The sequence below is a fragment of the Camellia sinensis genome, chromosome 11, assembly GCF_055761805.1.
Source record: "Camellia sinensis isolate YWXY chromosome 11, ASM5576180v1, whole genome shotgun sequence".
Classification (NCBI taxonomy): domain Eukaryota; kingdom Viridiplantae; phylum Streptophyta; class Magnoliopsida; order Ericales; family Theaceae; genus Camellia; species Camellia sinensis.
This window is the reverse complement of record NC_138971.1, coordinates 171,179,832-171,191,159: the sequence shown is the minus strand read 5'-3', so window position 1 is coordinate 171,191,159 and position 11,328 is coordinate 171,179,832. Positions and strand designations below refer to the sequence as shown.

The following is an 11,328-nucleotide window of genomic DNA, read 5'->3' as shown; positions in this document are numbered from 1 at the left end:
CTGAGGAAGATGTACTTTTAACTTTTGTTTTTTATTATTAGATTTTAACTTGCAAGAAGCTGAACCAAACAGGGCCATTACGACCCATCAATCGAATTTTACTGTTTGAAAAAATATTAAAAAACTATCTGACCACTTCTCAGAGTTAATTTTTGACTCGAGATTTACAACCAACCAACATTCAAAAATATATTCTAAAACAATGTCGGAGTAGTGACTTTCACAAATAACTGGCTAATGTGTGCATATTATTAATAAATAAACAAGAGAGAGAGAGAGAGAGAGAGAGAGAGAGAGAGTCAAATGAGTTAATTGAAAGACTAGAACCGAGGAGGTTGAACACACATTCATTGTCTCCTTGTCACACTTATATCCAAAATTTTGATTCATATCCCCAACAAGATGGGAATCAAGCTTTCCAACTTTAAGCTCAAAATTAAACAAAAATAACTATTCCCAAGAAGGCACCATCAAATGATAAGCAAATCGCACTTTTTACATAAAATAACAAAACAATCAAAATCTAACCCTAGATCAATGAACCCTACCAGAGTCAAAGCTCATGCAATGCATTGAAAAATTAATCAAGTCATGGTGTATAAAATCAATCAAAAAGCACTCAAATTACAGAGAGTACACGAAAACAACTAATCAGACAAATACCCAGATCAAAGAGAAACAATAATCAGTTCTGATAAACCCTAATTCAATACAATTAAATTCATTTGACACACAAAATATACAATGAGATTAAAATTTTTTGACCTCCTTGCTTCGATCAACGAACAATTGTATCTTTTTCCTTTGCAAGTCCCGAGCTTTCAGACCCGAATTAATACGAACCAACACTGAGAACCTTCACAATTGTAGAGAGAGAGAGATTAAAAACTGAAGCAGACCGCGAAGAAAGAGAGCGAGAGAGGAAATTAGTGAAACGTATGCACATCAAATTCTTCTTTTTTTTGTTGTCATTTTTTATTTTTTATGTTTTCGAAAAAATTAATAATGGATAAAAATTGAGAACAAAATAATGATATGATTTTCTGAAATTTTTTATTTTTTAAATAAAATATAATTTAATTTGATAAAAATATATATTAATATTTTTTTAAATTTAAATTTTTTAAAAAGTATTTTTTCTTTTCAAAAATAAAATTATGTAAAATTGATAAGTTTATTTTTATTTTATTTTTTTTCACCATACTAATTTTTTATTTTTTTTAAAGAAATTTGCAAACAAATAACCAAAAAGATATTATTGTTTTCATTTCTATAATAATTTCACAAAATAATATGATAACTCAAAAATAGAAAATTCTATTATACACACCCCTTACAATAGGCAGCATTAGTTATGACATTTTCTTTTTTAAGTGTGATTATTTTTCTTCTTTAATTATAATTTTATTTTAATTATGACTCATGAAATCTTTAATTATGTCTCATGTGATATTTGATTATAATTTTTTTAATTATAACTTAAAAAATATAAAATTATATCATCTTTTTTAATTATAAAATATATACAATACACATCTTTTAAATAGTGTACACTATAATCTTTCCCTTCAAAAATATTTTTAAAACATTTTACGAACACCCATACTTTCTTTTTATATTGTTTCCATTATATATATTTTGTAGAGAATAATGCTTCCATGGTAAAGCTCAACTCTGTTTTAAGTACTTCTTCATACAGGTGATTGTCTTATGATTACTTGTATGCTGTGAAAAACAATTCAAAGTGGCACTACTTATTAGGAGTGTTTTCGCAACACACTCTAAAAAAAAAAAATCAAAAATTAATTTTTAATTTGTTATGAGTCACATTACTTCTCATATAAAACAGTGAAAAAAATTAAAAGAGTTAAAAAGTTAGCTTTTAAGTATCTTTTCAAAACACCCCTTAATGAGATTTCTCAAAAAAAAAAAAAAAATTCATTCGATTTGGTTTCAATTTTTAGAAAATTATACTTTTTTGTTTTTACTGAATTTTTTTGATATTTTAAGTAAGTTTTTTAATTTTTAAACACACATAAAATAAATACATTTAAAAAGTATAATATTTGTGATTTTTTTTAAAAATTCACTAGATACCAAAAATATATATAAAAAAAAGAAGAAAATCGAGTACATTTTTCATATTTTTGTGTATTTATTAATTTTTTAAATATTTTTTCATAAATATTTTATTATTTAGATACATCTAAGTAAGGTACATCTAAAAAAATAAAAAGATTGCTTAAAATTTTTAAAATATTAATTAAAAATAAAAACATATGAAAAATAAAAGACTTAAATTTTAAAAAACTAAATTTAGAAAATTGAAACCAAACATCTCTTGTTTGTAAGCCCTTTTTTTATACAAAATTTAGATCAGAAATAATACCAGCAAAAAACATACATTATTTCAAATTAGTTTTGAAATACTGATTCAGCCAAAAAAGTTTTGAAATACTAATATTGTGTTTGGTTGAAAGATTTGGGAAAGAATTTGACCCCCAAAAAAGAGAAAAAGTAAGTGAAATATAAATAAAATATATTTATATTTCATCTAATTTCACATACATTTTTTCTTTCATTTTTCAAATTTGTTTTTAAATCCCCCAACCAAACACAGTATAAAAATTGATTTAGGAATAAGCAATTGTTTTTTTAACTAAAATATGAGATGAAAAAAAACTATGAAAAAAATGAATATTTAACTTTTATATAATTTTTTAACTTTTTGATTATTTTATTTACTTTTTAACTGTTATTGTAACTTGTCAAAACAACCTTAAGGCCTTGTTTGGGAACAGACTAATTTAGTAATTTTTTGGTTATTTGGTTAAAATATGAGCTAAAAAAAATTAGTATGTTTGGAATAACTTTTTGACTTTTTACGAAAAGATGTACAAAAAATAGAGAGAAAGGCGAGTCTTTGACTTTTTGGTATGAGTTGTTAACTTTTTGGTTAATTTAGTAATTTTTTGACTTTTTAACTAAAAGGAAGGTTCTCAAACGAGACCTAAGTTTCTGCTTGAGTCAGGCTATAGAGAATGATAGCTCCATTAATACACTTGATATATATAAAAATTGATAGTTTCTTTCCTTAAAAAAAACACTAAAAATAAAAATTGAAGTTTAAAGTGTTCTCTCATTGCAACTACTAAATAAATTACCTTAGAGTATTTCCAACGCTTTTCTTAAAAAAAATTTTTATCAATTTTTACTTAAATTTAATAAAAAAGTTTGATTTGATATCGCGCGTTGTAATAAAGTGATTTGAGATTTCATTAAATCATTGTTTGATCGGGAAGATAACCGGGGATCAACCGGCTAATGTAAATCGTTCAAAAAAATTTGCAAAGAGGTGGTCGACCGGGAGACAACCGGAGGGGATCTGGGCGGCCAGCCGCGGCTCAAGAGCTAACGACTATCTATAATAATTTGGTGAAAGATTTCAACATCCTCAATTTAATAAAATAATTTGAAATATTCTCAATTTGATAAAACAAACGATGAAGCGTTGGACGCCACTTTTGTACAATTTTTTTATTAAATTTAAATTTGATCAAACAAAAGATGAAGAATTGAAGATGGTCTTACTAGTCAGGCACACCATTAACAGAGCTGATAATTCCATTAACACAACCATAATATTTGATTTTTATATGTTCCATTTAAAAAATAAATAAATAAATGCCTTTAAGAACTTAGTAATTGATCAGAAAAGATATTGGCCCGTTTAGCAGACCGGTGGGAAAGTGACACTACAAGAATTTACATATTTGCGGATCATTTTTGTCGATCAAAAAAATTTTAGTCGCAAAAAAATAACATTTAGCAATCAAATATTAATTTATCGCGGATGATCATTATTTTTGACGACCAAATATTATTGGTCGCAGAAGATTATATTTTGGCGACTAAAAAATGAGTTGGTCGCAGAAAGTGGTATACTTTTGCTGACCAACTTCAAATTTAGTCGCTGAAGGTCACATATTAGTAAACTTATTTTCAACAATAAAAAAAAATTAGTCGCCAAATTAGTATTTTTAGCAACTAATATTTTAGTCGCCATTGATTGAGATTTGGCGACTAAAAAAGTTTGTTGGCGAAGGTTCCTTTTCTGCGACTAATATGGTCTTTTGGTCGCCAAAAGTTTGGGAGGGAAATTTGATTTTTAGTGGGGCGGGAATTAAAATTTTTTTGCGACAAATAAATTTGGTCGCTAATTTTAAAACTACGTCGTTTTGTACCATGAAATCAGAAAAAAATAAAAAAAATCAAATCAAATAAAATCAAATCGGTGCCCTCTCTCTTTGTTTCTCGGTCCGCCCTCTCCCTCTCTGTGTTCTTCCTCTCAATCGGTGCCCACTCTCCGCCTCGCCGCTTCGTCGGCCACTCCAAAGATGTCCTCTCCATCGCTTTCTCCTTCTATAATCGCCAAATCGTCTCTGCTTCCCGAGACCGCTCGATCAAGCTGTGGAACACTTTGGGTGAGTGTAAGTACACGATTGAGGATGGTGATGCTCATTCCGATTGGGTCAGTTGTGTTCGATTTAGCCCTAATAATCTTCAGCCTACGATTATGTCTTCGTCTTGGGATCGGACTGTGAAGATTTGGAATTTGACCAATTGTAAGATTAGGGCTTCGCTTGCTGGGCATTCTGGGTATGTGAATACGGTGGCCGTGTCGCCCGATGGGTCGCTGTGTGCGAGTGGTGGGAAACATGGGGTTATTTTGTTGTGGAATCTGGCTGAGGGAAAGAAGCTTTACTCGCTCGATTCGGGTTCAATTATTAATGCTCTGTGCTTTAGCCCTAATAGGTACTGGCTCTGTGCTGCTACAGAGGCGAGCATTAAGATTTGGGATTTGGAGAGCAAGACCATTGTTGTGGATCTCAAGGTTGATGCCAAGCAGGAGGCTGAAATGAACGAAGGCGGAGCTGCCGTGTCTTCTGGTGTTAAAAACAAGGTTTAGTATCGTTAATTTAGTATATATGGATTTTGGGTTTTTATTGCTTTTGTGTTTCTTGATATTTCTTGCCATTTAAATGTTTTTTTTGATGTGTTTGTGTCGTAGATAGTTGATGAATACATATAGGGCCTGTTTGATTAAGAGGATTAATAGTAAGTGGATTAACAATCATGAGATTAGTATATGATTAGTTATATAGTTCGATTAGTGAGATACATAATTTTCTCGTCAATGTTTGTTTTGCAATAGATATGAAAATGTATAATCCCAATTATGTGTGTTTTGCGTGGTTATGATCTGTTGTATACACCACATGTAGCAAAGGCAGATCTTTGGAAAATCAGTGGTCATCTGGACTTCTACAAAGAGAACATGTATGATCAGATGAAGATTGAGGAAGAACTTTACCAGCTGCGACCAATGAACTGCCCTTACCATATTTTGGTTTACAAAAGGAAGCTTCACTCTTATAGGGATTTTCCAATAAGGGTTGCGGAGCTGGGAACTGTATATAGATATGAATTATCTGGAAGCTTACATGGCCTTTTCCGTGTAAGAGGTTTCACTCAGGTACATTTTCATTTCTTAGATTTATATCTGGAAACTTTTAGTTGGTATTTGTTTGTTTTGGTAATTGTCAAAGTTGATTTGAGACATCAAATTATGTCATGTTTCATGGACACTTCAGATAAAATACTAGTTTCAGATCTGTGGTCTGTGTTCTCAAATCTTTTATATCATCACGATTAGACATCTAGGTTGCTTGTTGAGTAGATTTTGAAGTACATGAAACCACCTGCTGATTGTATCATTGGGGAGCACATTTACTTAGGATTACACCCATCTGGGTTGGCCGATGCTTGGTCAAGTCGAGGCTTATATTTTTATGACTCTAGTCAGCGTCTTTGACAAACCAGTGTTGAAGCCCTATGCTACCACGTCAAGACAGTAGCGCTGGCAGATGCATGGCTAACTTTGTTGGTGATGGGCTGTGGGCATCAACATGTTTTCATAGTGTGGCATCATTAATAAGCACATTGTAAATCATGGTATTTGCAATATCTATAATTTCACTTTCTATTGATTTTGCAGGATGATGCACACATATTTTGTTTAGATGATCAAATCAAAGATGAGATCAGGGGTGTCCTAGATCTCACAGAAGAAATATTACTGCAATTTGGTTTTAGCAAGTATGAAGTGAACCTTTCAACGAGGCCAGAAAAAGCTGTGGGAGGTGATGATATATGGGAAAAAACAACATTTGCCCTTAAAGATGCATTAGATGATAAAGGGTGGAGCTATCAGGTTGATGAAGGTGGTGGTGCCTTTTATGGTCCAAAGATTGATCTCAAGATTGAGGATGCTCTTGGAAGGAAGTGGCAATGCTCAACCATACAGGCAAGTCCAGAACTTATGATTGGCTTATAATTTGTTTGGGGGTATTTACAGCACAAGTATGTCATCACAGTCATGTTGTTTTCTCTCACATGTTCTCTTCGGTCTTTACTGGTGGTGAAACACTGATCTTCTAATGGAAAAATATTTTTCTTTTTCCATGTGGACAGGTTGATTTTAATTTACCGCAGCGTTTTGACATTACATATGTTGATTCAAACTCAAAGAAGAAGAGGCCTATCATGATTCACAGCAGTTCTTGGATCCTTGGAGCGGTTCTTTGGAGTCCTCATAGAGCATTATGCTGGAGATTTTCCATTGTGGCTATGTCCAATCCAAGCTCGAGTTTTACCAGTCACTGACACACTGGTATCTTCAGTTTCATAGGCTTGCAATTTAGTCTGTTCCATAAAATTGAGATTCCATTTGATATGATTGAAAATCTAATCTAATAAAAAGAACCCTCTGACATCTGTGATGCTTTTTCAATACTGTTTGTGATGCATCATAATAGAAGCTTGCGCAGTACCCTATTGCAGACATCTCTTTATTTTTTATTTATTTACATTTATATTTTGATTTGACCTTTTGTACCCAAAAAAAAACTTTATGTATTGCAGTTTGATTTCAGTGATTAAGAGCATTGGGGTTTGAATGGCTTTCCTTTTTATGCATCCTCATGAGTTCATTGTTCATTGATCAGTGTTCTAATACACACTGATGGAACCCTTCAATTTAGTCAAAATGGTGGATTCTTAAGCATAATTTCTATAAAGAAATCAGGTCTCTGCCACAATATTTCTATAATGAACTTAGCTGTCTCATAGCAACATTCTCTTTATTGTGTCCCATTGAATAATATGGAACATGATAAACTTATGAGCTAAACTGATTGCAATTTTGGCCAAACCTTTGTCCTTTAGCGGCCTTAGTCACTTTATTGGCACTGCTTCTAGCCCTTTTTTATTTTTATTTTTATTTATTTATTTATTATTTTTATTTTTTTTTTGTGAGGTGGTAAGTGGAGGTCATGTGTTGGAGGCTTGAAAGATGTGGACTTAATGACAATTTTCAAGCCCACAGAGAGTAGTAGACCCAAACCTTTGGAACACCACCAAAAGACCCTACCAGCTAACCGAATTGCATGTTTATTATGTGGTGCATTGACAATAACACTCTTATTTTCTAGTTCAGATTCAGACTCTTAACACTTCACTTTATTATTTAGTTTTCTGTTGCAATGATTAGATGAAGGTTGTGGGATGTATGTCAGGTTGACAGCATGAACAGACCAGGAATACTGCTGGAAGTGGTACAAATCCTAACAGACCTTGACCTCACCATCACCAAGGCTTACATCTCTTCTGATGGTGGATGGTTCATGGATGGTGGGTTTACTCTTTTACTTGCTATTTCCTTAATGTTAAGGCTTGTAAAAAGGGCATACTCATCATGTTTGCAATAAGCTCTCTTTAATCTACACATTTTTAGCATCTTTTCTTTTGTGTGTCTGTGAGCAAATCTACCCTGTTTTTGTTAAATTAGCCAAATTAACTACATTCTGCATATGGTCTCCACTGCTTGGTTTTCACTTTGATCACTCATGTCCTAATCAAGGTTCATGTGAAGATGTTCATTGAACCCGAAGAATGAATTTTAAGCTGCATGTCCATATACAAGTGAATTTGGCATTATTATTTTGATGGTAATTTTGGTCGTGGAACCTATATGCATCCCCATGATCATACACATGCACCAATGAGTTAAAAAAACTAATAAGGAGCTTATGGAAATGTGCCCTCTTTATGGCCTCCACGTTCCCTCTCTCTCACAGAAGCACACACACATGCAGATAGTTGACCAGTTTCAGTTCTCTTAACAGTATTTCATGTCACTGATCAACAAGGGAACAAGATTACAGACAGTAATACCATTGATTTTATAGAAAAGGTATGATCTTCAATTCCCTTTATAACCATCTGTGCCTTGTTTTAAAACCTAAACAGGATATTCAATCCATGATTCATAACCCACAAAATATCAATGCAGCGACAACAGAATGAAATGGAAGGCCATGCTAAATTAGAAGTAATTCATTTTTTGTATAGTGCTTTCTTACTCCCAGTCTTAACACATCAGATACCAAGTATTGTAGTAAAAAATTCATTACATAGGTTAAACCAAATGCAGTCTACCTTACTATATTTTGCACCAACGCAATTGTAATGCACTTCAATGCCTGCCAATTCATTGTAACTATCAGTATGCGGTATAGGTGATTGGATGATCAGATTGGTGATATAATATATCAATTTCGGACCTTTTATTCTTAATGCATCTACAGTTTGTGGTCCATGTGGATGCCACCAAGTGTCATCTCCAGTTTCCTAGTTACAATTCACTCCGATCCTATTCATTCGTTTTTAGAGATTTCATTCAAGGAGCTGAGTGAACTAGAATAAACAGTTTACTTTTATGACTCAAGGCTTATGGATAATTTCTGTGATGAGTCATTTTCTTTAATTTGTTTACATTATAAGCTCTAGGACCCAAGGGCTACACCAAAGATGGCTCGAAGAGCTGGCCAGAAAAGAGTGTGAGAGTGCATTCACAGTCATTGTGGAAGCAATCAGCTCTATGGCTTACCTCTCTCTCTCTCTGAGGTGCTTGGAGTCTCATGATAGATTTTAATGGTTGCAGGATTACAGAGAGCACAACGATGACACCACCGTACACTTTGAAGTTATTATGTCCGAGGAGAACTTGATCATGGGAAAGCAAGAGGGCTTGCTAAAGAAATTTAAACTCACCACAACTATCAGCACAAGCAACATGCATCTGTTCGACCCAAAAGGCGTGATTAAGAAATATGAAACCCCTGAACAGAGTATGATTGTACTATACACCAGTTCAGATTAACCTCTAATCATGTATCAAATTTTCAGGTTATTTACATTTTAATTCTTTTGATTTGTAGTTCTTGAAGAATTCTTCCACTTAAGACTTGAATTCTATGAGAAGAGAAAGGCAAGTTGTCTAATGTTGTTTTGTTTATCTTTTCTTCCCATTTTGAGCCCTTTCAGCTCATTGGTTTTCAAACAGAAAGTCTGCACCTCATTATAATCATCTTATTTCATTTTATTTTACAGCACTTCACCGCTCTCATTATCTGTCACAAGGAGGTTATTCAATGGATGACTTTATGGAATGCATTCAAGGATGAATTTGAGCATGAAAAGAACATGCTTGGTGGTTCTTTAGGACGATCAAGCACAAGGCTAATACTTGGTGAAAAGAACATGCTTGGTGAAAAGAACGATCAAGCACAAGGCTGATGCTTCAAAACCATATATATTCCTTCCTGTTTTAGAAATTTTTTTGGATTCTTTCATTGATTTTCCTTTTAATTTTTGTTCAATTACTTATTGGTTTTCAATGGATGGATGTTTAAAACTTGTCAGCATTAATGTTTTGAATGGAATGATTGTAAAGTTTGGGATTGAGCAGGAAAATATGATGAATTTTAATGTTATATTTGGGTTGGGTTGAATGAATTTTGTTCAATATTGGATTGAATGTTTATAAACAAAAATTGATTGTTAAATCGCGAAAAAAAAAAGAAGAGATTTGGCGACTAACTAATTAGTCGATGATTGTTTAATGTCATTTGGTGACTAAATAATTGGTCGTCAAATTCTACACTTTTGCAATTAAAATCATTGGTCGGCAATTCCTTACCTTTTGACGACTAAATTATTAGTTGGCGATTCCTCAACTTTTGGCGACGAAAATAGTTGGTCGCCGATTTTTTGCTTTTGGCGACAAACATATTTGGTCGGAAAATTATTACTTTTCGCGACCAAAGTGTTTTAGCGACTAAATTAATTAGTCGCGGTAATGATATATTTAGCGACCAAAAATTTAGTCGGCAAATCCAACTTTTCCCGACCAATCAAAATTTTGGTCGCAAATTACTTTTGCCGACCTTCAATTGGCGACCAAAGTAGCGATCAAAAAAATTGGTCGCAGATAACTTTTGCTGACCAAAAATGGGTTTTTAGCGACCAATTTTTTGGTCAACAAAAGTGTTAATTCTTGTAGTGTGATTATAACTTATAACTGTGAACATAAGTTGATTTTTGACTTATAAATTAAACTTCTCCTCTCCCACTCAAAGACTAAGTTGATTTTTGACTTACAAAAAGTTATAAGTTGTATTGTTAAGCTGAACCAAACGCATCAAAATAACTTAAATTAAGCTAAAAATTAAAATAAGGTAGAAATAAATCCTACGAAACAGGGCCATTCACATAGAAATGGTACACAGACAAGGGATTACATTTGATCTGCTATTGGGATTTCATTGCGGCAGCATATGAGTGGTTTGAGCAGTTTGTGGGTTGCCTTTGGGCTTGTGTTTAGCCCCTCACCAACTTCTTGATGTGGTGCTTGCAAGTGATTTTGCTATCTTGTAGGTGCCAATTTAGTTGAGGTCGATAAATTTGGACATAATGTTGATTGCATCCATTCTTTTATCTTTTATTGCTATAATGATCTTATTATAAATTTGATTGTTATCAATAAACTCTAGTTTTGCTAATAAAAAAAAAAAAATAGAAATGGTACACAGAAAAATACGCAGAGAGTTATATATCTGGGTGCCTGGCCGAGCAATTTCGTTCAGGTACGACATGTCGACGGCCTAGTGCCTATGGAAGATGGATATATTAGGGACCACAACTATGAAACGATTATGGTATATATTTGTAATATCTTAATTGAGTAGTCTTAGTCTCCAACAATGAGGACTCATGTGCAGCTTAGATTAATTGTCCTTGGAAAAAAAATTCATGTGCTTCGTCAAAGTGAATGGTACTATATGTATATGATTTAAACAAGAGCCACAGATGATCCTATCTATTATGGCACACAAATTTATTTTTTAAAATTCTTGTTCCTCTCCT

At 32.8% G+C, this 11,328-nt stretch overlaps 2 pseudogenes across 2 annotated transcripts; both read left to right on the top strand.

Annotated features, from left to right (window-relative positions):
* Positions 1 to 4,249: 4,249 nt before the first annotated feature.
* Positions 4,250 to 5,134, top strand: LOC114297744 (small ribosomal subunit protein RACK1 pseudogene; annotated as a pseudogene). Its single transcript, XR_014344655.1, has one exon. The product of XR_014344655.1 is annotated as a small ribosomal subunit protein RACK1 pseudogene (transcript).
* On the top strand, positions 5,099 to 9,914 carry LOC114297731 (threonine--tRNA ligase, chloroplastic/mitochondrial 2-like; annotated as a pseudogene). The gene is made up of 8 exons (XR_014344957.1): positions 5,099 to 5,536; positions 6,059 to 6,367; positions 6,535 to 6,733; positions 7,638 to 7,752; positions 8,247 to 8,314; positions 9,065 to 9,251; positions 9,342 to 9,391; positions 9,514 to 9,914. The product of XR_014344957.1 is annotated as a threonine--tRNA ligase, chloroplastic/mitochondrial 2-like (transcript).
* Positions 9,915 to 11,328: the final 1,414 nt, after the last annotated feature.